A 16,098-nucleotide genomic window follows, 5' to 3' on the forward strand; every position below is an offset into this window, starting at 1 on the left:
ATGTAGAAACAAAAATTTCAGATGAAACTCAGCCTTGAATAAAATAGGATCATCATCTCTTTCTCTTAGGTTGTTGTAATTCTATTGATGCAGCCTAATATATTAACTTTCAGTAAGCACATTATTGACTTCCAGTCTCTTTATTGCCAATTAAAATCTTTAATAAAAATTTTAATGCATATTCTTGTTAAGCTATACATCTTACATTTTTTTCCAGTATTTTTGGACCCTAGGATAGAATCATACATTTAGTCCTATTAAATGCTACTAGGCCCATCCTTTCAGGAATCTCTTGTTGACTTCTAACTAATATGCTATTTTTCCAGAGTTTTCTCTATGATTTCATTTAAATCCTGTTGCATAAAATTTAAATCAAGCTCTTGTCCCTTCACGGAGGTAGAAATGGGATACCGGATAAAGAAATTAATCATTTACCAATCTTCCTACTTAGGCTATCATCTCACATCAATTTCTCAGTTTGTGTATAATTTTGAAAATGAGAGATAATATTTGTTAGCTGAATGGTTTAAAAAATAGATAATGCTTTATGTCTTAGGTTGGGCTGCTATAACAAAATACTACAAACTGGTGGTTAATGAACAGCATAAATATATTTCCCACAGTTCTGGAGGCTGGAAGTCCAAGATCATGGTCCCAGTATGGTTGAATTCTGGTGAGAGCTGTCTTCCAGTTTGCAGACTGCTGATTTCTTATACCCTCACCTGGTGGAAAAAGAGTGAGCTAGCTCTCTGGTCTCTCATAAGGGCACTAATCCCATCGTGAGGGCTCCACTCACATGAACTAATTACCTCTCAAAGAACCCACCGCCAAATACCATCACACTGGGGATTAAATTGCAATATATGAATTTAGTGGGGATGCAAACATTCAATCTCTAACACTCTAATAGCTAGATATAGTTAGCTTCTCACAGCAAATATGGTCTCTTTTATGATATGCATAAGTCTGTAAGATCTCAGAAAGGCACTACGAGAAAAATGCAACATTTCTGCTGCAGACACATGTTGACTGAGGAGGTCTATATATATAAGTAGTAAAAGGTGAGACTATGAGAAGTTTATTTGGAGATGTAGGTCAAGAAGTAATTCATCTCTTTTTAGTTTTTGAAGTTACAGATTTTATGTATTCTATTTCATTTAAAAATATATTTTCAATGTTATATGTTATATATATATTTAAAAATTTTGTTTATTTATATGAGAGAGAGAGAGCATGAGCAGAGGAAGGGGCTGAGGGTGAGGGAGAAGCAGGCTCCCCGCTGAGCAAGGAGCCTGATTTGGAGCTGCATCCCAGGACCCAAAGATCATGGTCTATGTGAAAGTCACATGCTTAATGGACAGAGCCACCCCAGTGCCCCTTATATGTTATGTTTTATTTTGAAATTTTTCATTCCGGTATTACAGACTGAATTGTTTCATCAGAATTCGTATGTTGGACCCCTAGGACCTCAGAATGTGACCGTTTGGAGACAGGGCCTTTGAAAAGGTGATTAAGTTAACACTAGGCAGTTAGATTGAGCCCTAATCCAGTCCAACCAATGTCCTTATAAGAAGAGGAAATTTGGACAGAAGAGAGTCCAGGGATGGGTTTGCGCAGAGAAAAGATGATGTGAGAAAATAAGTTCCCATTGTTTACGCCACCCAGTGTGGTTTTTGTTGTTGTTATGGCAGCTCTAGCAAATGAATATATATGGGAAATTGTGAAATTAGACAGAATTAAAAAGAATATTATAATGATACCCATAAATCCATCATCCAGCTTCAATAGTTATCAACTCCTGGGCAAATTGGTTTCATCTATATTCCCCTACTCAACAGTTAAATTATGAAGAAAATTCCAGACATTATATAATTATATCAAATGTATTTATCATGTATTTTTAGAAGAAAGAACTCCATTTAAAACAAACATAACCCTAGAAAATTATCAGTATTTTTTTAATACCATAAAAATAGCCAGTCCATTGTTACATTTCTAATTATCTCTTGTCCTAATATATAATTCATGGTCCTTTTCACCCATCCTCCTATTTCTCTTTCTCTCCTGTTTTTCCTTATGATTTATTTGTAGGGAAAACTGGGCTGGTCGTTTCATAGTTGTCACATGCTCTAAATTTTGCTCGAAGCATTACTGGGTGTGGTTTAACAGGTTCTTTCGTTCTGTTGCTTTTTCTGAAAATTAGAAGACTCTAGCAGCTTGACCAGATTCAGACATAGTGTTTATTCATTTGTTTTTTGTCAAGATGCTTCATAGGTAGTCTTGTGTTCAGCCATCAAGTTGTCTGAGTTTCTCTCTTTTAATGATGTTAGCAGTTAATGATTAATACTCAGATCCCTTAGGGGTTCCAAAATCTTCTATCCTAATTCTATCATATTTTTATCATTTATTCACTCTAATACTTCTTATCAAGAAAAACTTTTTTCATCTTCCATTTGGTAACCTATGTGAACTTTTTGACAGAAACAACATAGAGCTCTATACTGATAAAAAGAACTTGTATTGAATAAAAGCTTTATTAGAAATGAAATTAAAGCAATAAAAATGATACAGACATTTGCCTGACTTATATGGCATGAATATATACTCTGTTTAAAATCATTACTTCATGCCAATTCTCAGCAAATAGTGGGATGGTTCAGAAGTTCATTGAATTGATTTCTGTTTAAAAAAAATTACATTCTTAGATTTTATCCATTTACACTGCTTTCACCTGGTAATTGAAATTATCACCATCGACAGTACTTATGCTTCTTTTCCTTTCTGACTGCACTTGTATTATTATCATGATAATGACATTTTTTACATCTACAATGAATTTTCATGCTAAAATATCTTGGAGGATCTCGCCTATATTGCAAATAAAATACTAAAAAGCCTAGTAGCCTTTTGTCTGGAATTAAATACACTCTTATTCTTACAGTCTCATTTCCCCTGCCATACCAGAAGCAAGACCTCAAAACTCTATTAGTCCACTTGTGTGTGCCTCAGTAAAGGAGAGTAGGTTGCAGCTTAATGACTGAATTTAAAACATTGCTGTCAGAATTAAATGTAAATTGTATTAAGAAAAAAAGTAAGTTGCGTCGGCCAGAGTCAGAGTACATATAGGAAATCATTGCATTCCCCATCCTGAAGCTATGAGGTCAGATCATGGAGATTGATCATGCCCAGCCCGCGGTGCATCCACAGCCTACCCCCTTCTGAGAGCTCACTGGGATTATTCACGCTGTGGTGGATGGTCTGCCAAGCCTACAGCAAGTGCTGGAGAGGGTCATCCAAACATCAAGTCAACTTTTGTCACCTATGGAGACTGGGACTTGAAAATCATGCTCCTGGGCCTTGGGCCAGTGCCAGTATTCGGGCTTGCCAGTGGAAGATTACTTCAAGCAGTGGATTAATCTAAAAAAGGTTTACAGCCTCACCATGGGCTGCTGGCCCAAAAATGGACTTCTAGACACAAATAAGGACCTTAGCCTGTAACACATAGGCACAGATGACTGTAAGAACATCTCTAAAATCATGAAGATACTTGCATACCAAGTCTCATTGTCAAGCAGATATTGCCAGTCTGATTGGCCAAGGACAGGGTGGGGCAGGACAGGGTAGCTTGGCCCAGCCCAGAGCCTCCTTTCCCTCTCCTGAGGGGAAAAGGGAGAGTGACACAGCTCTATATCCAGAGTGTCCCCCAGCCTGCTATGTGGGCTTGTGCCCTGGGGAAGGACTTGGCCACTGGGCCCCTTTGGAGCAGACATATTGTGTCCCCCACCCCAACCCCTCAACCTCAGCCCAGTGTTAGTCCTTCCCATTGTGGGCCTGGGCTAGCAGGACCAGGCACTCACTGCCTCCCCCCTGGTACACAGGCTCTGCTGGGACCACCAAGCCCCCTAGTGCCCCCCCTCCCATCTGTAGTGCATGGTATGTGGTGCCCCCAGGACTCCAGGTCAGATCAGGCCCCATCTTGCGTCCCATCCCCGCTGTGAATGTGTCACTGAATAAATTTAGTCAGGGAAATGAGAAAAAAAAAATAAGTTTGAATCTTTAGATTTCTGAGAACATAAGTAAGTCAGTGGGCTTTGTGTATGTCTGAATACATCCTGGTAGAAAGAAACTTTGCTAACCCAGATATTCAGGAGAGTGAGCTGGCTGGCTAGGCAATTGCCCATAATGACACAATTCTAGGACTATGCTTTAGATTAGATTATTATGTCTAATTTTAATTTCCCCATTATAGAGGGAATTAGAAAAGTTGAGTGTGTGCACAGAAAAGCAGTGAAAATGATTTTTAAAAAATTTTAACCTAAAAAGAGAAAGTAAAAGTTTTTTCTTCCTGAGGGATGACAAAGAGGAAACCTAAGTTTTGTCAGTTTTGGTTTTGAAGGCTTGTTGTCGTGGGGCCCCTAACCCTCTTCCTTCTAGTGTCCAGCACAGGCAAAGCATGTTTCTGAGCTGGGAGCCAGGGAGCCCTTAGAGGGCTTTAGAGTATGGTTTGGAATCTTGGAATCCCTGTCTACCAAAAATTGGCTAAAACGGCATTATACCTTATACATACATACGCTACAGTTTTTCAAATATGTGTTGATGTAGTTTTGGTAGTAAAATCTAGAATCACACAGAATTCAGTTTGTTTATTTATTTATTTTTGTCGTATTTTCTCAGGTCGGGGGTCAGGGTTAGTGGTTCTGAAATTATTTTGCAGCTTAAGGAGATTCTCATGGGAAACTACGGATATGGAACAAGAGAAAATGATGCTATGTTGCCGGGTGAGGTAATGAAGTTGACACTTCCAGGGAGTTGGACCAATTCCTCCAACTCCTGGAGCTTTGCCCTGGAGCCTACTGTGCTCACAGTAGAGTGAAGTGAAAACATTCTGGCTGTGGCTGCCACGGACCATCCCAGTGAAGTGAGACTTGCCCAACCCAGGCCACTAGCCCCAGGAGGGAAGGCAAGGGGCTGTCAGCAGCTTCCCCAGCCCTGAAGACATCTTGCTTTGCTGTCCATCAGTTCACATAAAGTACTTGGGGAAGATGGTCATGTAGCAGCTCCTGTGCCATGGGCCCTGCTGACTCTCTAAGCCGCCTTGGCGATTGGCTTCAGAACCCTCCTCAAGAGTGTACAGGTATCACTCTGAATTGATTAGGGTTGGCGTGTTGGTTGAAACCAGTTTGCCATCTCTAACCAAGAGACTCCATCATGAATATAAATGATCAGTGATCACACATGGATCAACTTAGGAAGGGTCTGATGTCTGCCTTTAGCTAAGAATGAGGGGTAACGATCAACAGGACAATTTCAACAGCGGAGGAGGCATGCTGTCCAATCCCCTGAGGATGGATATGTAATTTCTATCTCAGGAGATCTTTAAAAATAGAATATAATCATCTATTTAGTTGCAGAACTACCTGAAGTCAGGGACCTGATTTGAGCACCTTCATCTTATGATTTCCTGGTCCTTCGATTTCATAACTGTTTTAGCCTTCCTTATTTTGATTGAAACCATTACAGCTTTGCTTTGGTAGCTTATTACTGAATTTTATTACTTCTTCTCTTGGCTAATTGATTCCCTGGATGTCTTTGTACATTCTGTGAACAGATATGAAACATCTAGGAGGATGTTAGGCTTCTCCTCTTTTTAAGATGCAGAGTCTTTGTGAGCTGCTCTTTTAGTTACTGGTGTTTGGGAAATGTTTAGTAAGTTATTACAACAGTTCCCATTATTTTTCCTGAGTTTTAAAAGGCTCCTGAAAAATTAATCAGATTAATTTAAACATTTGCAATCTTCTGAGTAAAGTACTCTATACATAGCTAGCAGTAAATTAAATTTTCAGTTGCTTTCAGATACTCATTCTAGAAATTAGGACTTTAATTCTGTGTGCATTAATCCCTGATTATTCCACTAATTTAACAAGCTTGTTGATTATTCAAGCAAAAATCTCAAGATATGTATTCTTTTATAATTTTGAATATTACCTGTGTGCTTGCAGCCATTTCCTGTTTGCAAAATAAACTGAATTTTCAGATCAGAATGCCTTGATAATGTTAATACAATTTTGGAGTTAATAAAGTTTGGGTTATCTTCATAGTACTCTTTTTTTTAAAGATTTTATTTATTTGTTTGAGAGAGAGACAGAGATAACAATAGAGACAGTGAGAGAGAATGCAAGTGAGGAGGAGAGGGAGAAGCAGGGTCCTGGGATCAAGACCCAAGTCAGGCTCCCTGGGGTCATGACCTTAGCTAAAGGCAGGTGCTTAACAGACTGAGCCACCCAGGCGCCCCTTCATAATACTCTTTATAAGTGGAAATATTTAAGATATAAAGATTTTTAAAAAAATCAAATTCTTTTCAAACTTTGAAATTTTACCTCTCTTAATTTATTTCTAGATGAAGGGGCGATTAAAAAAAACCCTCATCAAGACATTAACAAAATGGGGATGCCTGGGTGGTTCAGTAGTTGAGCGTCTGCTTTCGGCTCAGGTTGTGACCCCGGTGTCCTGGGATCGAGTCCCACATTGGGCTCCCCGTAGGGAGCCTTGCTTCTCCCTCAGCCTGTGTCTCTGCCTCTCTCTCTGTGTCTCATGAATAAATAAATAAAATCTTAAAAGAGACATTAACAAAACATTAACAAAAACATCAGTTGTTAAAGCCACATATACAAATATATAACCAGATGTCCATAATTATATACCACAGCATTAGGCAAGACCAACCTAATGTAATGAATGATAATTATTATTAATGTTACTGTTTCTTGCTGGACTAGGATAGACAAGAATTTTTTCCAGCTATATTAGGATATAATTTATTTTAAAAATTGTATGTACTTAAAATGTACAGCATGGTGATTTGATATACATAAACATAGTGAAATATTTAGCACAGTCAAGTTGATCAACACATCCTTCACCTCCCACAGTTATCTTTTTGCATATGTGTGGAGGTGAACGCTTAGGATCTATTCTCTTAGCAAATTTCAAGTACACAGTACAGTACTACTAATCATAGTTGCCATGCCATACATTAGATCCTCAACTCACCATATTGCTCAAAGCTTTTACCCTCTTACCAGCATTTCCCCGACCCTGTAGCCATTGGCAACCACCATTCTACTTTCTGTTTCTATGAGTTCAACTTTATTTTTTTCTTTAGATTTCTGTGTATGAATGATACCATACAGTGTTTTGTTTTTCTCTGTTTTTTTTTTTTTTTTCATTTAAGGTAATGGCTTTCAGGTTCATTCATGTTGCAGATGGCAGGATGTCCAACTTCTTATGGCTGGATAATATTCTGTTATCTAATCATATTTTCTTTAACCATTCATCCATCAATGGACATATAGGTTTCCATATTTCTGTATCTTGGCTATTATGAACAATGCTGTAGTGAACATGAAAGTCCAGATATCTCTCTAAGATACTGATTTCATTTCCTTCTGATGTATATCCAGAAGTGGGATTTCTGGGTCATATAGTAGTTATATTTTTAATATTTTGAGAAAACTCCATACTGTTTTCCATAATGGTTGTACCAATTTACATTCCCACCAACAGTGCATGAGGGTTCCCTTTTCTCAGTATCGTCATCAACATTTGTTATCTTTGTCTCTTTTTGATAACAGCCATCCTACCAGGTATGAAGTCATGTTGTGCTTTTGACTTGCATTTCCCTGATGATTAACAACTTTTCATGTACCTTTGGCCGACTATCTATTCATGTCCTTTGCCCATTTTATTATCAGAGTGTGAGATTTTTTTTTTGCTATTGTACAAGTTCCATGTCTATTTTATTTTATTTTATTTGTTTTTTTTTCCTTGTGTATTTTAGATTTTACCTCTTTATCAGCTACACGGTTTGCAAATATTTTCCTCCTCCTGTATGTTGTCTTTTCATTTTGCTGATTGTTTTCTTTGCTATGCAGAAGCTTTGCAGTTTGACATAGTCTTGCTTGTTTTTTGTTTGATTTTTATGTTTTGTTTGTTTGCTTTTGTTGCCTGTGCTTTTGGTGTCACATCCAAAACAGATCAGTGTCAAGAAGCTTTTTCCCTATGTTTTCTTCTACGAGTTCTATGGTTTCAGGACTTATGGTTAAGACTTTAATCCATTTTGAGTTCATTTTTATAAGTGGTATAGGATAGGGCCCAGTTTCATATTTTTGCATGTGGATATCCAGTTTTTTCAGCACCATACATTGAAGAGACTGTCTTTCCCCCATTGTGTGTTCTTGGTACCCTTGTCAAAGATTAGTTGACCATATATGACTAGTTTTATTTCTGAGCTTTCTCTTCTGCTCCATTGGTCTATGTGTCTATTTTTATGCCACTATCATACTGTTTTAATTACTGTAGCTTTGTAATATGTCTTGAAATCAGGAAGTGTGATGTCTCCAGCTTTTTTCTTCTTTTTCAAGGTAGTTTTGGCTTTTCAGGGTCTTCTGTGGTTCCATACAAATTTGGAGATTGTTTTTTGTATATGTCTTTTGCATTGAATCTGTAGATTGTTTTTAGTGGTATGGACATTTAAAAAAATATTAATTCATCCAGCCTAAGAACGTGAGATATCCTTCCACTTATTTGGTATCTTTTCAGATTTTTTCATCAGTGTCTTACAGTTTTCAGAATATAGGATTTTTACCTCTGGTTAAATTTAATCCTAAGTATTTTATTGTTTTTGATATTGTAAATGAGATTGCTTTCTTGGCTTCTCTTCCAGACAGTTCATTGTTAGTGGCAGAAATGCAACTGATGTTAGTATGTTGATTTTGTACCCTTTCTCTTTACTGATTAGTTCTAGCAGTTTTTTGGTAGAGTCTTAGGTTTCCAGGTATACTATCATGTCATCTACAAACCAGAAAAAATTTTTTGTGCTCTTCCTTTCTAATTTGTATGCTATTTGTTTTTCTTCATATCTAATTGCTCTAACTAGGACTTCCAGTACAATGTTGAATAGAAATGATAAGGATAGTTATCCTTGTCTTTTTCCTAATCTTGAAGAAAAGTTTTTAACTTTTCACTATGGAATATAATATTAGCTATGGGTTTTACATAATAGCCTTCATTGTATTGAGGTACATTCCTTCCATACCTAATTCGTTGAGAGTTTTTATCTTAAGAAGATAATGAATTTTGTCAGTGTTCTTTTTTTTAATTGAAGTGTAGTGGACATGCACTATTAAATTAGTTTTAAGCGTACAACATATTGATTCAACATTTATATATATTAGAAGTGCTCACCATGATAAATGTATCTGTCATCTGTCATCATACAAAGTTGTTACATATTATTACCTATATTCCCTATATTGTACTTTGTATCCCTGTATCTTACTATTTTATAACTAGAAATTTGCGCCTTTTCTCTTTCCTTCCTCCTTCCTTCCCTCCTTCCTTCTTTCTTTCTTTTTTTTTTTAAGATTTTATTTATTCATGAGAGACAGAGAGAGAGAGAGAGAGAGGCAGAGAGACAGGCAAAGGGAGAGACAGGCTCCATGCAGGGAGCTCGACATGGGACTCGATCCTGGAACGCCAGGATCATGCCCTGGGCTGAAGGCAAGCACTAAACCGCTGAGCCACCTAGGCGTGCGTCTTTCTTTCTTTCTTTCTTTCTTTCTTTCTTTCTTTCTTTCTTTCTTTCTTTCTTTCTTTCTTTCTTTCTCTTTCTTTCTTTCTTTCTTTCTTTCTCTTTCTTTCTTTCTTTCTTTCTTTCTTTCTTTCTTTCTCTCTCTCTCTCTCTCTCCCTCCCTTCCTTCCTTCCCTCCCTCCCTCCCTCCCTCCCTTCCCTCTCTCCCTCCCTTCTTTCTTTCTTTCTTTCTTTCTTTCTTTCTTTCTTTCTTTCTTTCTTTCTTTCTTTCTTCTTTTCTTTTCTTTCTTTCTTTCTTTCTTTCTTTCTTTCTTTCTTTCTTTCTTTCTTCTTTCTTTCTTTTCATTTATTTATTTATTTTAGAGAGATTGCATGGGGGGAGGAAGTGAGGGAGATGGGGAGAGAGAACCTCAAGCAGCCTTTCCTCTCAGCGCAGAGCCCCATGGCGGGCTCAGTCCCATGACCCTGAGATCATGACCTGAGCCAAAATCAAGGGTTGGATGCTAAATTGACAGAGCCACCCAGGAACCCTGGAAGTTCATAACTTTTAATTCTCTTCCCTTGTTTTGTTCATCCCAACTGGAAATCACTAGATTTTTCTCTATGAGTTTGTTTCTATTTTGTTTTGCTTTAGATTCCACATATAAGTGAAATCATGTGGTATTTTTCTTTCTCTGATTTATTTCACTTAATATCATCTAGGTCCATCCAGGTTGTCACAAATGACAGATTTCATTCTTTTTATGGCTAAGTAATATTCCACTGTATGTATATACCATATCTTCTTTATCCATTCATCTGTTGATGGACACCTCGGTTGTTTCCATATCCTGGCTGTAGTAAATAATGCTGTAATAAACATAGGGATGCATATATCTTTTTGAACTAGTGTAAATACTTAGAAGTACAATTGCTGGATCATACGGTAGTTCTATTTTTAGTTTTTTGAAACTTCATACTTTTTCCATAGTGGGTGCATCATTTTGCATTAACACTCACTTTGCACAGAGTTCCCTTTTCTCCACATCCTCCACATCCATTCTCCAACACTTGTCATTTCTTGTCTTTTGATAATAACCATTCTGACAGTTATGAGGTGATAATCTTATAATCTTATTGTGGTTTGATTCATATTTCCTAAATTGTTAGTGATGTTGAGCATCTTTTCATGTGTCTGTTGCCTATCCATATTTCTTTGGAGAAATGTGTCAAGTCATCTACCCATTTTTTAATTGGATTTTTTTATATTGAGTTGAGTGAGTTCTTTATATCTTTTTGTTTTGTTGAAATTCTAGTTAGTTAACATGTAGTGTAATATTGGTTTCAGGAGTGGAATTTAGTGATTTGTCACTTATATATGACCCCCATTGCTCATCACAAGTGCCCCCATAATACTTATCACCTATTTAGCCCATCCCCCACCCACCTCCCCTAAAGGAAACTTCAGTTTGTTCTCTATACTTAAGAGTCTCTTATGGTTTGCCTCTCTCTCTTCCTCCCTCTTCCCCTATGTTCATCTGTTTTGTTTCTTAAATTCCACATATAATTGAAATCATATGATATTTGTCTTTCTCTGACTTATTTTTCTTAGCATAATATACTCTAGCTCCATCCATGTTGTTACAAAGGGCAAGATTTCATTCTTTTTAATGGCTGAGTAATATTCCATTATATATTGATACTATAAACACACACACACACACACACACACACACACACACTTTTTGAGGAATCTCCATGCTGTTTTCCAGAGTGGCTGCACCAGTTTGCATTCCCACCAACAGTGTAAGAGGGCTCCTCTTTCTCTGCATCCTCACCAATTTCATGTATCCTGTGTTGTTAATTTTAGCCATTTTGACAGGTATGAGATGGTATCTCATTGTGGCTGTGATTTGCATTTCCCTGATTATGAGTGATATTGAGCATCTTTTCATTTGTCTGTTGGCCATCTGGATGTCTTTGGATAATTATCTATTCATGTCTTTTGCCCATTTCTTAATTGGATTAATTGTTTTGGGATACTAAGTCTGGTAAGTTATTTATAGATTCTGGATGCTAACCTTTTATCACATATGTCATTTGCAAACATTCACTCTAGAGGCTGCCTTTTAGTTTTATTGATTATTTCCTTCACTGTGCAGCTTTTTACCTTGATGAAGTCTCAGTAGTTCATATTTGCTTTTGTTTCTCTTGCCTCTGGTGATATGTCTAGAAAGAAGTTGCCGTGGCCAATGTTGAAGAGGTTGCTGCTTGTCTTTTCCTCTGGATTTTAATGGTTTCCTGTTTCACATTTAGCTCGTTTATCCATTTTGAATTTGTTTTTGGGTATGGTGTAAGAAAGTGGTCCAGTTTCATTCTTCTGCTTGTGGCTGTCCAATTTTCCCAACACCGTTTGTTGAAGAGACTGTCTTTTTTTCTATTGAATATTCTTTCCTGCTTGGTTGAAGATCAGTTGACCATATGGTTGTGGGTCCATTTCTGGGTGTTCTGTTCCATTAATCTATGTGTCTTTTTTTGTGTCAGTACCATATTGTCTTGATGATTACAGCTATGTAATGTAGCTGGAAGTCTGTAATTGTGATGCCTCCAGCTTTGTGGGATCTTCTGTGCAATATTTTAGATATTAACCCCTCATTGGCTTTATTATCATTTGTAAATATCTTCTTCCATTTGGTAGGTTGCCTTTCTGTTTTGTTGATGGTTTTCTTTGCTGTGCCACACTGTTTATTTTGATGTAGTCCCTTTTGTTAAGTTTTTGCTTTTGCTGCCTTTTGCCAGAGAGGATCCAAAAAACTGCTCAGATTGATGCTCAAAAGCTACTGCCTACATTTTCTTCCAGGAGTTTTATGAGCTTTTGTCTTACATTTAAGTCTGTAATTCATTTTGAGTTACTTTTTGCATGTGATGTAAGTTTCATGCTTTTGCGTATTGTTGTCCTCAAATGCCCTTTCTATATCTATTAGGATGATCATATGTTTTTTTATCTTTCCTTCTATTAATGTGGTGTATTGCATTTGTTGATTTGTGTACTTGAACCACCCTTTTATCGAAGGATAAGTCCCATTTGATCATGGCATATGATCCTTTTTTTGTACTGTTGAATAGTTAGAGGAGTTTTCCATCTGTATTCATTGGTGATATTAGCCTGTACTTTTATTTTCTTCTGGTGTCATCTGGATTTGGAATCAAAATGACGCTGGCTTTGTAAAATGAGTTTGGAAATGTGCCCTCCTTTTCAGTTTTTTGGAAGAGTTTGAGAAGGAGAGGCATTAATTGTTATTTAGATGTTTGATAGAAATCACCAGTGAAGCCATCTGGTCTTGAGCTTTTATTTGTTGGGAAATTTTCAATTGTTGATTAAACCTTCTTACTAGTTACAAGTTTTTCAGATTTTCTATTTCTTCATAATTTAGTCTTAGACATTTGTATCTTTCTAGGAAATTACTCATTTCTTCTAGGTTATGCAAATTGTTGGCATATAATTGTTCATAATTCTCTTATCTTCTGTATTTCTGGGGTATGAATTGTAATATGTCCTCTTTGGTTCCTGATTTTGAGTCTTCACCTTTTTCTTAGTTTAATTAAGGGTTCTCTATTCCTATTGATATTTGCTATTTCCTTCCTTTTTCTAACTTTGGGTTTCATTTGTTCTTTTCTCAGCTCCTTGAGGTGGAAAGTTGGATTATTTATTTGAGATCCATCTTGTTTATTAATGTAAAGATTTATCACTATGAACTTTCTCTTACAACTGCTTTTATTGCATTTGTTAAGTTTTGGTGTGCTGTTTCTATTTTCATTTATCTCAATATATATTTAAATTTCTCTTTTGATTTCCTCTTTGATCCATTGGCTACTCAAGAGTATATTATTTAATTTTTACCTGTTTTTGAATTTTTTCTATTATTAATTTCTCATTTATAGTATTATAGTCAGAAAAGAGGGATCCCTGGATGGCGCAGTGGTTTGGCGCCTGCCTTTGGCCCAGGGCGCGATCCTGGAGACCCAGGATCGAGTCCCACGTCAGGCTCCCGGTGCATGGAGCCTGCTTCTCCCTCTGCCTGTGTCTCTGCCTCTCTCTCTCTCTCTCTGACTATCATAAATAAATTTTAAAAAAATTAAAAAAAAAAAAGATATTTCATAATGATTTTAGTATTTGTAAATTTGTTAAGACTTCTTTATGATATAATTTATCCTGGAGAATGTTCCAGGTATGTTTGAGAAGAATGTGTATGTTACTGCTATTGGATGATATATTGTGTGTCTCTTAGATCTATTTGCTCTAAAGTATGGTTCATGTACACTATTATTTTCTTATTATTTTTCTCTGTGATTATCCATTGTTGAAAGTGGGATAATGAAGTCTCCTACTATTATTGCATTCTCATTCATTTCTGCCTTCAAATCTGTTAATATTTGTTTAATGTATTTAGGTGCTCTAATATTGGAGATGTATATATATATATATATATATATATATATACATACACACACACACACATACATACATATATATATGATTATTATTTCCTCTTAATGAATCCTATTTGCATAGGATATCTTTTTCCATCCCTTCACTTTGAGCTTATATATATCCTTAAAACTGAAGTGTCTTATTGTCACCATATAATTGGGTCTTGTTTTTTTAATCCATTCAGCCACTTTATGTTTTTGATTAGAGAATTTAATCTATTTACATTTTACATAAATATTGATAGATAAGGACTTATTATTGCCATCTTATTGAGTTTTTTAAAGATTTTATTTATTTATTCATCAAAGACACAGAGAGAGGCAGAAACATAGGCAGAGGGAGAAGCAGACTCCCTGTGGGGAATCTGATATGGGACTTGATCCTAGGACCCCAGGATCACAAACTGAGCCAAAGGCAGATGCTCAACCACTGAGTCACCCAAGTGCCCTTCCATCTTACTGTTTTAATTATTGTTTTTAAGCTCCTTTGTTTCTTCCTTTCTTGGTGTCTTCCTTTGCAATATGATGGTTTTCTGTAGTTTAATGCTTTTAATCCTTTATCTTTTTGTTTTGCTTTATTGTTTGTTTTGATTTACTTTTGTTTATCATAGGTTTTGCTTTGTGGTTACTCTGAGGCTTGCATAACACATGCTTTAGTTATAACAGTTTATTTTAAGCTTATGACAGGTTAGTTTTAATCTCATACAGAAGCTCTACCTTGTTACTCCCTTTCCCTACATTCTTTATTTCACAATTCACATGTTTTAATATGATATATCCACTAAGAATTACTATAGTGATTTTTAATACTTTTATCTAACCTTTATACTACAGTTAAATGATTTACATACCACCAAGACAGTACTAGAGTATTCTGAATCTGATTATATACCTACATTTACCAATGAATCTTATATTTTCATGTTTTCAAGTTACTAATTAGTATCCTCTCATTTCAGCTTAAAGAATTCCCTGTAGCATTTCTTGTAAGATAGATCTGGTGGTAATGGAATCCCTCAGCTTTTGTTTGGGAAATTCTTTGTGTCTCCTTAATTTCTGAAGGGCATCTTTTCTGGGTAAATTATTCTGGCTTGGCAGGTGGTGGTGTTCTTGTTGTCGTTTTTGTTTTGTTTTGTTTTAGCACTTTGATTATATCATCCCACACTCTTGATTTGCAAGATTTCTGCTGAAAAAGCCGCTGATAGCCTGGTGGAGGTTCCCTTGTATGGAAGGAATTTTTTTTTTTTAGGGTATCTGTATAAATCTCTACAGAGTAACACATTAAAAAAAATTAGAAACTGGCACTATGTTTCCTCCTGCTGCCATCCCTTCGGCTTACTTGCTGAAGCATTTGCCTAGTCTTAAGGGTCCAGTCCTTGGAAATTTGTTTTAATAACATGTTGTAAGTTGTGCACATTGGAGTAGTTTCTATCTGGAAAAAAAAAAAAAGTTGAAGAGTTGAAGTTCTGTTGACAGTTAGAAAAAGCCATTTCTGACTCCCAGAGGGAATAACTATTTTCTTTGTTCTGATATCTGCTTTGAATAGTATAATACCTTCTATCAGACCTGCTCATGATGTTGGGGCTACTGAGTGCTCTGTCTTCTGCTTTGATAGCCAATCATTCTTTAGTATTATTTTGTCTTATAAGTAGACCTTAAACTCTGTGTGTCCTAAAAACAAGATCCTAACATAGCCACTGTATTCAAGGATTTCACTATCTAGAGGGAAAAAGAGGCATAAAGTAAAGTAAAATGTAATGCATGAGCATTAAAGGGTGATATGGTCACAGAGCAGGGATCATCGCACCCTTGAGAGGTATGTGCCTGTATTTCTAACATCCTAGTAGTTTTACCACCCTTAAGGTGTTTTATGTTGGGGTTCACAGCTGATATTTGTTTTAGAAGTTAGTTGGGTTGTGTTAACTGTGTTTAGTTAATGTTTCATGGAGAGATGATTTCACCTTCATTTTAACCCACACGGCACATTAGTAAGGTATTCTGTCAAGATTAGCAGCAACATTTTTTGAGGGCTTGTTATG

The 16,098-nt window shown here is 36.4% G+C and overlaps 1 protein-coding gene and 1 pseudogene across 3 annotated transcripts in view; both read left to right on the forward strand.

Annotated features, from left to right (window-relative positions):
- Positions 1 to 16,098, forward strand: part of MORC1 (MORC family CW-type zinc finger 1) — a 181,382-nt gene that overhangs the window by 65,202 nt on the left and 100,082 nt on the right. The gene's annotated exons all lie outside the window — the stretch shown is intronic.
- Positions 3,169 to 3,624, forward strand: LOC140624744 (ERI1 exoribonuclease 3-like; annotated as a pseudogene).

This window comes from Canis lupus, chromosome 35 (genome assembly GCF_048164855.1).
Source record: "Canis lupus baileyi chromosome 35, mCanLup2.hap1, whole genome shotgun sequence".
NCBI lineage: Eukaryota > Metazoa > Chordata > Mammalia > Carnivora > Canidae > Canis > Canis lupus.